At 37.4% G+C, this 13,518-nt stretch overlaps 1 long non-coding RNA gene across 4 annotated transcripts; it reads right to left on the reverse strand.

Annotated features, from left to right (window-relative positions):
* Positions 1-1,274: 1,274 nt before the first annotated feature.
* Positions 1,275-12,937, reverse strand: LOC145552111 (uncharacterized). Of its 4 annotated transcripts, none has more exons than XR_014088062.1 (3): positions 12,750-12,937; positions 12,436-12,550; positions 1,275-1,648 (listed from the first exon to the last, which is right to left on the reverse strand). It is a non-coding gene; the product is annotated as an uncharacterized LOC145552111 (long non-coding RNA). The 4 variants fall into 4 exon arrangements; XR_014088059.1 differs by lacking the exon at positions 1,275-1,648 and adding an exon at positions 6,074-6,549; XR_014088061.1 differs by lacking the exon at positions 1,275-1,648 and adding an exon at positions 7,386-7,673.
* Between the last annotated feature and the right edge of the window lie 581 nt (positions 12,938-13,518).

Raw genomic sequence — 13,518 nt, forward strand, 5'->3', positions numbered from 1 at the left:
AAAAAAAGGCATTAAAATGAAAAGTGATTATAATTTAGTTAACATTGGCATCTAGATGAAAATGGAGGGGCTTTTTAACCTACAAAGACTCAAGAGACTCTATAACACACAGCCTGTATGAAAAACTAATCTAATAAGTTTATTATTGAGATAAATCAAAACACACTAAAGTTTCCATAGGGTTCAGCTTTACATGGCGCTAATTCAGAGGAAATGTCATCTGAAGAACTCCAGGCTAAGTTAAAGACTCTAAGGGTGAGTTCACACTGCAGCCTGAAGTGACACAATTCAGATTTTTTAAACGTAATGCGACCTGTATCTGATCTTTTCATGGCAGTGTGAACAGCTCAGGTCGGATTCTTTTTTGAATGTGACCCATATCCGATACGTATCCGATTCAAATGCGACCATAACGTCCAGGCCGCATTTATCCAAACTGAACGCCACTGATACTCAACAAATCTCACTATTCTGCGTCCTGATACGCGCAAGTGGGAAGAAAAACAACAACCATGACGGATTATATGAGGATTAAGTTGTTAATTTGCTGCTCCGGTTGGACAACAACTTCAAATATATAAGCTAAGCTCCACCGTTAGCCTCCATGTTTACTTCCGCAAACACTGAGCTCTTCTTCTTCTTCTTTTTATGGCGGTTGGCAGAACACTGAGAACGCTGACGCTATGGCGCCCTCTACTGCGCATGCGGGACACTTTCAGGTCATTTGCCCGTTCACACTGCAGAACACATACAGGTCGCATTTACTGGCAGAGTGAACGACCCGGCAAAAAAATCAGAATTGCCAAAAAATCAGAATTGGGTCACTTCAGGCTCCAGTGTGAACAACTGAAAAAGAACTTTAAATATTAAGAAAAAGATGGAGAGAGATTTAAACCAGGTGAGCTTGATTAATTAAAATTAAATTTGATATGAGGCATTTTTATAAGCACTGAAGGTAATTTACTCGTTAAAACGGCACTATGACTGGAATATAAGCCTCTAATAAAGGCTAAAAACTCGTGTTTAGAGTTGCTTTTGAACCATAACAACTGGAACATTAACCAACGTAATTGATGATTTGTGACAAAATGTAATGTTTGTTACTGGTTTCACATTTAGTGATGTTTTTATGACGTTCTTGTGGTTTTATGATGTAAAGCACTTTGAACAGAAATCTGTTACACAAATAACTTTTGATTTGACTTTATAAACAAAAACTGAGCAAGTGGCAGCATGTAGCAAACCAGCTGTAGTGTGAACGTAGCTGGCTTAAATGTGAAGTTTATTTTTTTTATTAAAATTTTGTTTTCTCTTTTAGAAGACGCCTCTTATTTCCATCCAGAAGAAAAGTCAAATTAAGATTCTCCCAGGGGTATGAATAATTTTGGGCTGATCTGCATCTGGCCTTGGAGCTAAAACTTTGAAAGCAGTTGGGAACTGAAACCATGGGACACAAAATCAAATGTTTAGAAAGTCTGACTGATCTGAGTGTGGGATACTTACGACTTCAGACATATTATACCGCAGAGGATTTGGAGATGAAATCTGGATGAGGAGGGAACTGAAGTAATTGGGTCAGAATAAGGATCATATTCTCTCTTCATTACACGTTTCCCAACAGTCTGAAGTCTTGTGATTAGAGCTTCACCTAAAATGAAAGCAGGAATTCACACTCATCTGCCCAGGAAGATATTAAAACATGAACATCCGTCCCTGAACTTCTGAGGAAAACCGAGATGATTGCATTTCAGGTTTCAGGTACAGCGCCGACATTTCAAGCAGATGTTTTTGCACTTGGGGTGATAATTGGTTACAGCTCACAGCAGATTATCTCCTGGGAAAATTAAATGAAACTAAGAATCAAACGCTGTGAAACTCCACAAGACGTGAGAGCTAAATACTATGAAAAAAATATATATAGGCGATCAAATGTAACCATTTGTTTTTCGATTCTATGCTGCAGGTTGGTTTGATCGGCAGTGCAGATCGGGTAGAACGGCATCGCAATTGAAAATGGAGTGACGACCGCTAACTGCCCTCAATAAATTACAATCATTTCTGTCTGTGGAGCTATTTGAGTCCTCCAAAATGAGAGTGAAATGGATAAAAATGTTATTACCTGTAATGAATTCCATTTGCTGTTTAGTGGCAGAACAAGGGCTGCAGCAGAGGGCGGTCTGTAATTACTGGGCCATGACTAATCAAGGCTGGGCTTCTTTAAAAGGGGGGTAAATACAGAGGTCTGAAGCAATCTGAGGAAGCATTGTTAAAGATACAGCCACTTCTAATGGAGATCACCCTGTGACTTCTTAAAATAAAAGGATAGAAATTCAAGGCCACTAGGCAATAAGTGGCCGTTGCTCCATGCAGGATGCATTATTCAGTGGAATGGGGTAAAATCACTCATTCCTAAGAGGCTCAGAGAGAAGTCACACATCACATGGAGGGCGTTCTTAAGGCTTTGGCGAGTTTAAGAATCTTAACTTCACACTTAAGAAGTCGCAAAAATAAAAAATGTCAGATTCTAATTATACTTGTGCCTGAAGGACTTGAGGCTCGACTTGATCCGAGACTCGAGTCTGAATAATGGCAGGAAGCCGAGATGTGAGCCAATGTGCATGTTTTACGGTGAAAGGACGAGCTTGATCGTTAGCCATCGATTGATTATTATGGGATGTCATAATCTGTTCATGTTGGCTGTGGCTTCAGAATAATGACCAGATGAATGTCTGTTCATCTAACCCAACTCCAGCTTCCTCTCCCTGTTTAGCTCATGCACGGCTACTTCTGTTTTTCAAGAGTATTAGTGTCTATTTATGATGCTAACAAAGAAAATATGTCATGTGATCAACTTAAGTAAATGTTGAATGATTAAGACATAATAGTTTATGAAAATGTCTTGATTTAAAGATAATTATGACCTGTTCATGTACTAATTTAGACTTATAGAACAATCCAGGTTTAAATTCTTACTCAAGAGGCTTGACTTGGATGAGGGTGAGAATCTTGCCCTAAATCTTTAAGGGTTTTTACCCCTTAAAGACTCAAGACTTCACCTGAATTGTGAAGTTATGACAAGAGACTTAAGACTCGACTCTGAGATTCTGCCTTAAAAATGACTGAGTTGCTGTAAAAAGTCTAAAATTTATGCTTTGCTGTTTCTACTGTTTTTTAAGCCTCCTTAATTTTATTATTATGCAGTTTTGGCTTTGATTCTTATAAAATGATATTTTTTTTAATTTTAAAAACTGGTAGTTCAGTGAGAAAAGACGGATTCAGTGGATGACTGTCACTCGGTGGCGCTGACTTGACGAGATTCCTCACCAAGGTGTGCAAACGTGGAGGAGGCAGCCTGGTTAGAAGTGTTTCAAAGAACAGGAATGTGATTTATTAACACAAAGAGTGGCAGGTAAAATGACCACACAGCCACTTCTGTAATGTCAGAGTGAAGCGTGTTGAACTGCTGTATGGATTCCCTTATAGCTCTTTGAGACGGAGCAGATAAAACAGCAGCTCAACATCTGTAATGCAATCATGAGCAACAAACAAGATCTCCAATGATGAGTCGTTCAGGATACCGTTTTCATCATTTATCCACAAAAACATAAAAGTTTGCTGTAATTGTTTTTCATCATATTTGAGTAATCCTGTGAATTCAAGAACCTGTAATATTGACGGTAATCGTATATCCTGAGTTGTTCCACCTTGGTTTTCAGTCAGTTCACTCTTAATTACTTAATTCAGTTAAAACTGAACCGATTCGTGTTCATAGAACCAGTTTCACATCTCCAATCTGAACTAGTTGTTGCTCATTAAGCTACAAATAAAGTAAAAGCCACAACATCGGTCATGCTGCCATTCACAAATAAGTGCTTAGCAGCCATTATGTTGTTTTTGCTCAAATAAATTGTGTTTTAAAATGGTTTAATTACCTAAAGTGCTGCTCTCATTCATGTATTTTAAGTTTTATCTACAAAATGTTTCACTGAAAAGCGTTTTGTAACTGCGCTTACTTTTAACCCTCTTATTACCATTAAGTGAGTGCTTATATTGAGTTTCCATATTGATGGAGAACACAATAAAAATCCAATTACATGGTTTGATAATCTCAAAGGGGAGTGAAGACAAGAAAACACTGCAATAAAAAGTTCAAATCTGTAATTTGTGCAGATATTGTAAATGCCTGCATAGCTAAAGTCCCTGTAAGACCATTTATTTATATCATGCACAAGAAATAAGCTGAAAAGGATAAAAATTCTTCAAACTGACTCATGATGCGTAAACGCATTCAAATTCCACCAAATTGCTATTCTGTGCTCTGGAGATGAGATAAACAGGGTTTAGGGGTGTGTGTGTGTGTGTGTGTGTGTGTGTGTGTTTTGGTAATCCTGCCAGTCCCTGGTGTTGAATGTTAAAAGGCGTGGAAAGCAGTGGAAAAAGCAATCCCAGCAGAGTGGTGGTCATCGATAATGAATCCGTCTCACAAGTCTCCTCTGACAAATTCCTGGGGGTTTCCATTGATCGCCCGCTGACCCCAGGCTCACATATCGATCGTTTCTGCAAAAACATCCAGACTTTTTAAACGGCATCTTAAAATCATGTGCATCGATCTGAAGTTTATGATGATTTTTAATTACGCTCATCATTTTAAGGCTAATTACCTTCACCACCATCGTCTCTCCATGCAGCTGCAGTCCGAAATGCTGCGACTCGTCCGGACTGCATGAAGGATAATAGCTCCTCACTGCTGGCCCTGAGCTTCAGAGCATCCTGCTTACAGGTATATCTGACTTTATATCGCACAACTGAGAAGTTTCTGCTGATATCAGCACATTAAAGAACGCTGCATCAGCTAATCATCAGGATTTCTTTATTTTTTAAAGTTTTCATACATAAGTAATAAATTCATTTATATAAATGAAGCTCACAGTGTCATGCATGTATTTCCCCCAAACACAGCGATGCTATCGAATACATCATGATCCATTAAATCATCAAACGAATCCTAATTAATATGCATTCATTTAGGTATTAATAAAAACTTGTCATATCCATTCAAACATTTCTAATGGAAGAAGAAAAATGTCACATTTACTTTTGCAACATTCGCAGCGATAAACAGATTTGGAGAAAAGAACAAACAACAACAACAACAACAAGGACAAAAGCCAGAGGAACTGAAGAAACTTTTTAAACAAATAAATATTGAATTTTTAACAAAGCAGGGCAATTTTCACATTTTTTGCAAGTAAAATCCTCCATTTTTCTGCACTGGTTTCACAAAGCAGATTAAACTAAAGACATGCAAATGCTTTAATCAGACTGGAGGGAATCACGTTCAGAATAGCATCTCTAAATCAGCAAAAGTCTTTTAATGAGTCGCTGTAATGGATGATGGGACGTCTTATCCATTTACTTAATTACTTTAGATAAGGAAGCATTATCTGAATATATAAGGTTGAAAAAACATTGTTGAGATAAAACATCAGATTCTGGGAGATTCTGATGTTTTATCTAAGAATTAAGATTTTTGATTCCAGAAGATTAAAGTGAGAAGAAAAGTTATTTGTTTTTTCAGTGGCTCTAATCTTCTTCCGTACGTTAATTTTCAAAACGATGCTTCGCACTTTTATCAATTTAATTTATAAAATCAGGGTTGTTTTTTTTAACAGGCTGCTCATGTTTGGTAAATATTCAGGTCTCTTCTTCCCATTTTTAACAGGAAAGACATTTGTGAGAAGTAATGCACTGGTGATGAGTAAAACCACGAAGATATGCAAAATAACGCCTACATTAATGACCACACACAAGCAGGGGGTTTATGTTAAAATCAGTGAATGGCAATGCAGCAGCAGGGCTTTCAGATCTCCCTTGAAGCTACACAGATATGTTCGTTTGCATCATGTACAGCATATTAAGCCAATTAGTATAATGTGGCCCATGTAATGCATAAAGGGTCGAAACGATGATTGTGTTTTTGATTAAAAAGGGATCCCAACTGTGTAAAATTAGCAAGACGTGAGGTCCATAATAACGGCACAGTGAGTAAAACTAAATAAAAATATTCTGCACAAACTGATGTAACTGTTTTATTAAGTCGTTTGGGATTCCAGCTCACAAATTCCTGCAAAAATCACTTTGTGTCTCATTGGCTTGCACAGGTCACACCTTGTGTGTGAGACCACTGAATACACAATCATGTTTTTTAACCTTGAGGAAAGGTTTATGGCTCTGGGGTGCATTGTTGTCATGATGCTTAAAAAGATATTTATACCTTCCTACACCGAGTGTAAATCAACAAGATGTAATGAAACCATGCAAGTTTTCTGTCACAACACCTATAAAAGTTAAAACTAAAATAAGAAAGACTTGGATATAAATTGAAAATAATTGTATAAATTAATTTTCAATAGATACATTTGGCAAGGAGGTAAAAAAAATAAAATAGACAAGCTTATAAACTACTGGGAAGGTGAATGAGTGGCATGAGAACCAGGTGTGACTGATCAGGGGGATGCAGTTCAGCTGGGGAAGAAGGTGAGCAGAAACCTGAGGGACGGCGACAAAAACAGAAATAAACACGATTGAAGACACAAAAGGGTCAAACTAAAAAAAAGACTAATGTAAAAAATGATTTAGAGCAAAACATGAAGAGCAGAGCACAAGAAATGAACTTGTACAGAACAACATTAGTGACAAAAATCCACTAACTTCAGCTAATCAAAAATATTTTCTCAAGCTGCATTTTTGATATTCCAAAATTCCAATAACATTGAAAAAACTTTTTTTTGCAATTGCAGTGCTTCCATTAAATAAACTTGATTAAAATCACATATGAATATGTTTGTTTATGTGATAAATCATTTAAAAAAAAACATGCCGCGTCATCCTTTACTTCCCGTTTTCTTCTTCGTGGTTTGCGTCATGGCAACATTCAGCTGTTGATCACATGACTCGTGTGATTTGAAAAAAGTGTTTCCATTGTAGTTTTGCAAAATAAATCAGTTTTGATGTGGCTGAAAAACCAACTCACCGTGGTAGCAAAACTTTTTTTATAGAAAAATTAAAGTCTTTCTTTTTTTTTTAGGAATTTTTGTTTTTCCATTAAATAAATGTATTTTCAAAATGTCAAATTGCAAAACTAGGTCAATGGAAACGCAGCTACTTATTCGACCATGTTTTGTTCTTTTTCTTATCGGACAGACAATGGAGAAAAGAATAGTTCTAAATGAACTAGATTAGAACAGATGCATATACACTGTATATTGCTTTTTTGTATTTATTTAGGTAATTTTTGTCATTTTTTTAGGTATCTGAAAAATGTAAGTGTGACAACAAACCAAAAATATGAGAACATTTTTGGTTTGCTGTCACATCAAATTTTTGATTGCTGTTCTTTTTACAAGAAACGAATCAGAGCTTTTTAAAAAAGCCAACGATGAATGCTCTAAAATTATTTTACTACTAATGTCGGATATTTTATTCATATCAATAGTTTGGTTTATTTTCTGTCTCTCTTCCTTATTCCAGCGTCTCTCTCCGTCTCCCTTTTAGCTGGTTGGGCATTGATCAAAAGGACCTTGTGGGCTTTACTGAAGCATTTCTTTTCCTAGGTTTTCGATCTGATAAGCAGGATATTTCAGAGATGCCAGCCTGAGCGAGACGGCCTATTCCTTTGTAATGAGTAAGCAGATAAAAGATCTGTGAGGCTGAGAGCTAAATGGGAGCAAAAGAACAGACAAGAGTTTAAAAAAGCCATTAAAAGTAATATACCCATACTGTTTAAGTTAAATGTTTACGTTTCTAGGAAAATAAAAATTAAAAAAACTTTTTTTTTAAAGCCGGGCTGCAAGCGTCTCTGTTGCTCTTAGCATTTCACTAGCAGAGCAGATTTATTCCTAAATGATAGGTTTATAGTTTATGCATTTACACCCGACAGCGCGCGGATCAATCACACAGCTGGCGCCTCTACGCTTTGCGTTGCACGCTGCTTTACCTCAGCGCTCAGAGGATCTAGTGCACCTCCTTTCACTCAAACTGGACACAGGCTGACCTGTATGGATGTTTACATCAACTTACTGTGAGGAATTATGATCCTTTGGAGAACTCTATGTAAGAGTTTAAAACCCGCCGCGTTCGCGCTGGTTGCGCAGCTCAAAGTGAACCGCAGGAATAACTTGTAGCGAATTCAGAGGTCGCGTTGTGGAGTGGTGAGAATGATTTATCTTTGTGAATGAACAGTTATATGCGACGTTTACATCTCAACACGCTGCCCAGCGTGTGGCTCTGTGTCTGTCTTCCCTGTAAAGTTTATGGTCCCGGATGGCAGGAGAGTTTGTGGATAACGAGCAGCGCTAACCTCGTCATGCAGGTTCAGCCCGGTGAGGAGCTTAACGCTCTCCTCGAAGTTACGCATCACGCTGATTTTATATTATTTTCAGTTTTATTTTTCCGATTATACGATGCATCAAACCATATCAAATGCGTTGAGTTAATGCGCGCAGTCGTACGGAAATCTGAGAAACTCATCCCATAAACTCGACCAACCAAACCAGTTTCTGTGATAATTAAAAACTCAACAGACACGAAATGAAGAGCTGCTAAAACCACATTAGCCATAAATTGAAGGTTTTTAGGTGCGCCTTATAGTGCGGAAAATACCGTAATGTATGTATGCCTAAAGAATTGAATAAAATTTAACAGCATTGATAATCTCAATTAGCAAGTGTTACATTTATGGATCTGTGGTCTGTTTTAAAATATTAGTGTTTATGGGGCCCCCTGAAGGCCTGGGGGGCTTGATGGAACCACCGACTTAATTTGGATTAAAGAGAAGTGCAAATTTGTTGTTTTTAGACTAGTCGTGGGTTTAAATAGCATTTCACTGAAGATTTTTTCCCGTAACATAATTACAAAGTAATACTTTTACATTTCCTGTCAACTTAGCATCTTTTAATACAAAAACACAGTGGATCGCCGGTGGACCGCTTCGACGCCCCGACCACCGGGCTTAGCAAGTTTTCCCTGTTATTAATTATAGGAGCTAAACAAACCAAAATGAAATGCTGTTGGAGCGCCAGTGTCCTCGTTTTTTCACATTTTCAAGTCACCGTTTTGATTGCCAATCTGGAATAAAACCACCTCAGTTTCACCCAATATTTAACAGACATGTCCATGGATCACTCTCTAATCTAACAGCTATGGATTTACAACAAAGTGTGGATAAATTATCTGCAGAACTGCACTGATCTGTTAAGACAGTTTCATCATTATGAGAACATCATGGAAGTCTTTGCCAGTTCATGAACTGAAGCTATTGTTGAGGGTTCAGAGAGATCAACAGGAGTATGGCGGAAAAATCCCAAACCGGTTTCTGCCGTTACCAGCCAGTCAGTGTGGGGGAGTTTTTAGCTGTTGCTGCATGGAGACACTCGAGGATGCGGTTCGGGAACCGGTGTCAGGAGAAGCTAATTTATGGTGCTATGGATCATTTCTAATTAGTTTCCTCCTCTTCATATACAGCAGCAAGTTGGGTCCAGGGGAGATATCATCTCATTTCTGGCGGCTGACAAGCCCTGTGTGGGCACAGATATTGTCACATTGCTGATGAACATTGTTGATCTCATTGTGCGTCCTTGAAAATGGAAAATTAAACCTGACAACTCCAAGAGCGAGGCTGCAAATCTGGAAAGACCCCAAACTGCGACGAATTTTGAGCTGCAATTATCAGCAACAACAGGAAGGCACTTTTTAGTTCTTTTATAACAGATTTTTTGTTTCGTTTTTATAAGATTTGTGTAGCGTCGCTTCTAGACAAACTTCTTTTAAAGACTCATTTGGAGTCCTGTGGTGTGAAACTTTCCACATGAACTGAACCATCTCTGAATTACTTTGTAAACAGGGTTACATTTTCACATTGTGTGCATTGAAGCTGCAGCTCTATCAACGAAATAATGAGCTTGTCTCAGTATAGGACATTAAACTAACAACCAGAAGGCTTTTTGAAAAATAATTTGCATAAGAGCATTGCTGGAGTCTATTAAAGAACTGGCATTCAGCCATTCAGTCCCTGGAAACATTCATGTTAATGTTTTTCACAGCTTTATTCACACATATTCACAGTGACGACAGGAAGAGCTACAAATCTGCCAGTTGCTCAAGATTATAAAATATATCAAGTATAATAAAATGCAAGAGTCCTTGGAGTCTGAGTCCTTATAAAGCCACATTCTGCTTTGTCTGTGCATCTCTGAATACAAATTAAACCAATTCCAGACCTGGGATAAAAAATGACAGCTGGAGTTTTAAATAGAGTTTGACTGCTTAGTTATCAGGACTAAAATTTACTGGAATGAAATTGATTGATTTGAATTTAATTTGAAATATACTTACTAATAATGTATAAACCATTATTTATTAGTAAATGCAATGCCAAACGAACACAGATGACCAGAATGCAGAAGAACATCTCTTTATGGAGCCTGATTAAAGCGAATAATGACCAATAAACAGTGTAGTTGGGAAAAATTTTAAAGTGTATTGAGAACAAGTAAATATATGTACACATACAAAAAAAAACTATGTATATATATATTTTTTTCCATGTGCATTTTTGCACTTTTATGTTCAGTCCTCTGTGCAGCTGTAATTTGATTTCCAATCTGTCTTTTGCACCAAATAGTTAAGAATGTTTTCATGAGGCTCTTTAAAAGTACGTGCTATTTTAAATTGAAATTTATCACTGTGACTGTATATAAAATAGGCCAGGGTGTATTTGCTAGTTTATTGCACGAGGGAACCCAAAACCTATTGAGAGGGAAAGCAATACTTTTGCGAGGAAAGGCAAAAGAAACATTTTCCCTTTTTTTCCTCTATGGGGCTCCATACTCTCAGTACTCTAATCCAGTGTTTTTCAACCATTTTTGAGTCAAGGTACACTGTTTTAATTGAAAAAATCCCGAGGCACACCACCAACTAAAATAAATACTCTGTAGGGTATATAGTCTGATATATAGTCTATATATAGTCATTCTTATCAAAGTCTCTTGAATAGGAATCAAATAAACACGAAAAATTTATTTTTTATCACATTTTACATTTCTTATTTCAAATTGCACTTAACATATCCACTTCAAAAATACCCCTGAACAGCCACAACACTGTGGTGTTAAATTTAAAGAAGTTGTAGAAAACTTCAAACTGTTTTACAAACTAATCCACAAGCATCTTATAGCCAGAATACAGAAAATAATTCTTATTCTGAAAGAAGCAATAATATTTGGGAAACATTTCACTTCATATTCACTGTTAAAATATGAAGAGTTGCATGTACAAAATGTCAATATCTGTATATTTTACCCACCTGGTGTGAAACCTGTGCATGTTTGGATGAAAACAGCTGATTTCCTGGCAGAAATTGAAGAAAGACAAAGCTCTTCCTCCACAGCTCTCAGTCTCTCTGTTTTTAGTTTTTATAGTAACCAGGCTAGAGAAGCTCATTTCACACAGATATGTTGTGGGAAATGGACTCATGTTCTTTCCAACCCAACTACTGAGCTTCTCTGTCTTTTCCATCACTGTCATCACAGTATTGCTAGATACGATGCTCTCACCACTACCTGTAACATTCGTGCATCACTAATTCTCTTGTTTTAATGTAAAATGCTCTGTACCTACTGCCATCTAGTGGTAAGAACATTACATGATTACGCCGCTGCTACTACTACTACAGCAGATACTCGAAGATGGCATTATTTGCAGACAATTCATTTTCAAAAAATCTTTTAAAACCAATTACCGTATTTTTCTGACTATAGAGCGCACCATACTAGCACCCTCAATTTAAAATAAAATAAAAACTGGAAGCTGCTCTCGGTTTTCCATTAGGACCCAGCAGAGTGCCTCGTCCTAATAAATCTGCTGTAAGGACGCAGCACTCCGTCTCCAAAGCCGAACCATGGTTTCGTTCACACCGAGCTTAAATGCAGCGGCTCTATTTCCCTCCTGTAGTGCCAGATCGACAGCCCTCAACTTAAAAGCTGCATGATATGAGTTTGAAAACATTTCTCCGTCGTGCCTGCTGCTAGCATGTGCTTGTTCTAAATGAAAATTAGCACGTTCTTCTTTGATTTACTATTTTGACTTCTAATGATTCACTTCCTGCTAGAGAGCCCCCTGGTGGTTGAAGAAAAATACACAGAAAAGCCACAGCGGGCTACAATCCGCATGGTTCAAATTTAAGGAAAAAAGTAGCAGCTTTTAGTCCGGAAAATACGGTACCGTAGGTGAACTTGAATAATTTCCACGGCACACCTGACGATCACTCACGGCACACTAGTGTGCCGCGGGACAGTGGTTGAAAAACACTGCTCTAATCCAATCCGGGAAAAAACATAAAAAGGGAGGAGGAAAACAGAAAAAAGCAGAATGTCCTACCTGCTCTCACCAGTCCAGTTCGGTTCTGTTCATCTGAAGGTAGGGGAACAAACTTGACCAGTGTAACGGGTTGTGTTTTTGTCATCCACTCAGACGGTTAGGAGCATTTATTTTTCTGGACAAAAGAAGAGAAAAACATTCATTTTCTTTTTTTAAAGTAAATTTTCAACAAAAGAAATAAATCACAAAAATTTTAATAAACCACAAACGGGAGGACGAAAAATGCCACCTGGTGGCCAAATTAACACATAACACAATTGGGCAGTTACATAAACAAACAAATATAAAATGTAACTTGAAATAAAAACACATACCTGGAGAAGAGATTAAAACAAATTAATCCACTTCTGTCCAATTTTCTCCTAAACATGTAAATAAAAGCAGTGTTTAAACAAGCTGTGCTGCATTAGCACACGAACAAGCGAGACATGTTCACGCCAAAACAAAAAACAAAACCGTCTATAAAACTTATACAGGTCAAAACTGCTTCACAATGAGGACCCCGGAAGAGCTACGGAAGTCCAGGAGGCACAAACAAGGCAGAGTGCAGAAAGGCGCTTCTCGCAGGCAAAATGAATAAAACATCAAATAAAAATAGCTCAGTGAGATAAAACTCAATATAGCAAGCATTTTAAATAATAACTAGCAAAGTACATTTTAACTCTGCTACACTTGTATTGGTGAAGCACAATAATCAACAACAACAATTCAACCATTAATTCAAATCAGTTTATTGGTGAACATCAATATAATACACACACTTTAATCATATAATCACAGAAATAATAGTGGGCTTTCAAAGCAAGATTCCTTAGGAAAACTCATTAATTTAACTGCGCACGTATATCCTAAAATGCTACTTCCGGTTAGCATATCTATCACAAAATTAGTCGAGTAAAAGAGCAGAATCCAAAATTCACGGCCGAATGAGACAACACGTGTTTCTAAATCAATCGGTGTGTATGTTACCCAGATTCGATTTAATTATGAAGGTTGAAATTAAATTTCAAAGTTGAAAAACATTTTCTTAGTGGAGTTCCGCGGTCGCAGTAGCAGCGCCGCACCGACGACTAAACCAGGATG

This window comes from Poecilia reticulata, chromosome 7 (assembly GCF_904066995.2).
Source record: "Poecilia reticulata chromosome 7, P_reticulata-male-v2, whole genome shotgun sequence".
Taxonomy (NCBI): Eukaryota; Metazoa; Chordata; class Actinopteri; order Cyprinodontiformes; family Poeciliidae; genus Poecilia; species Poecilia reticulata.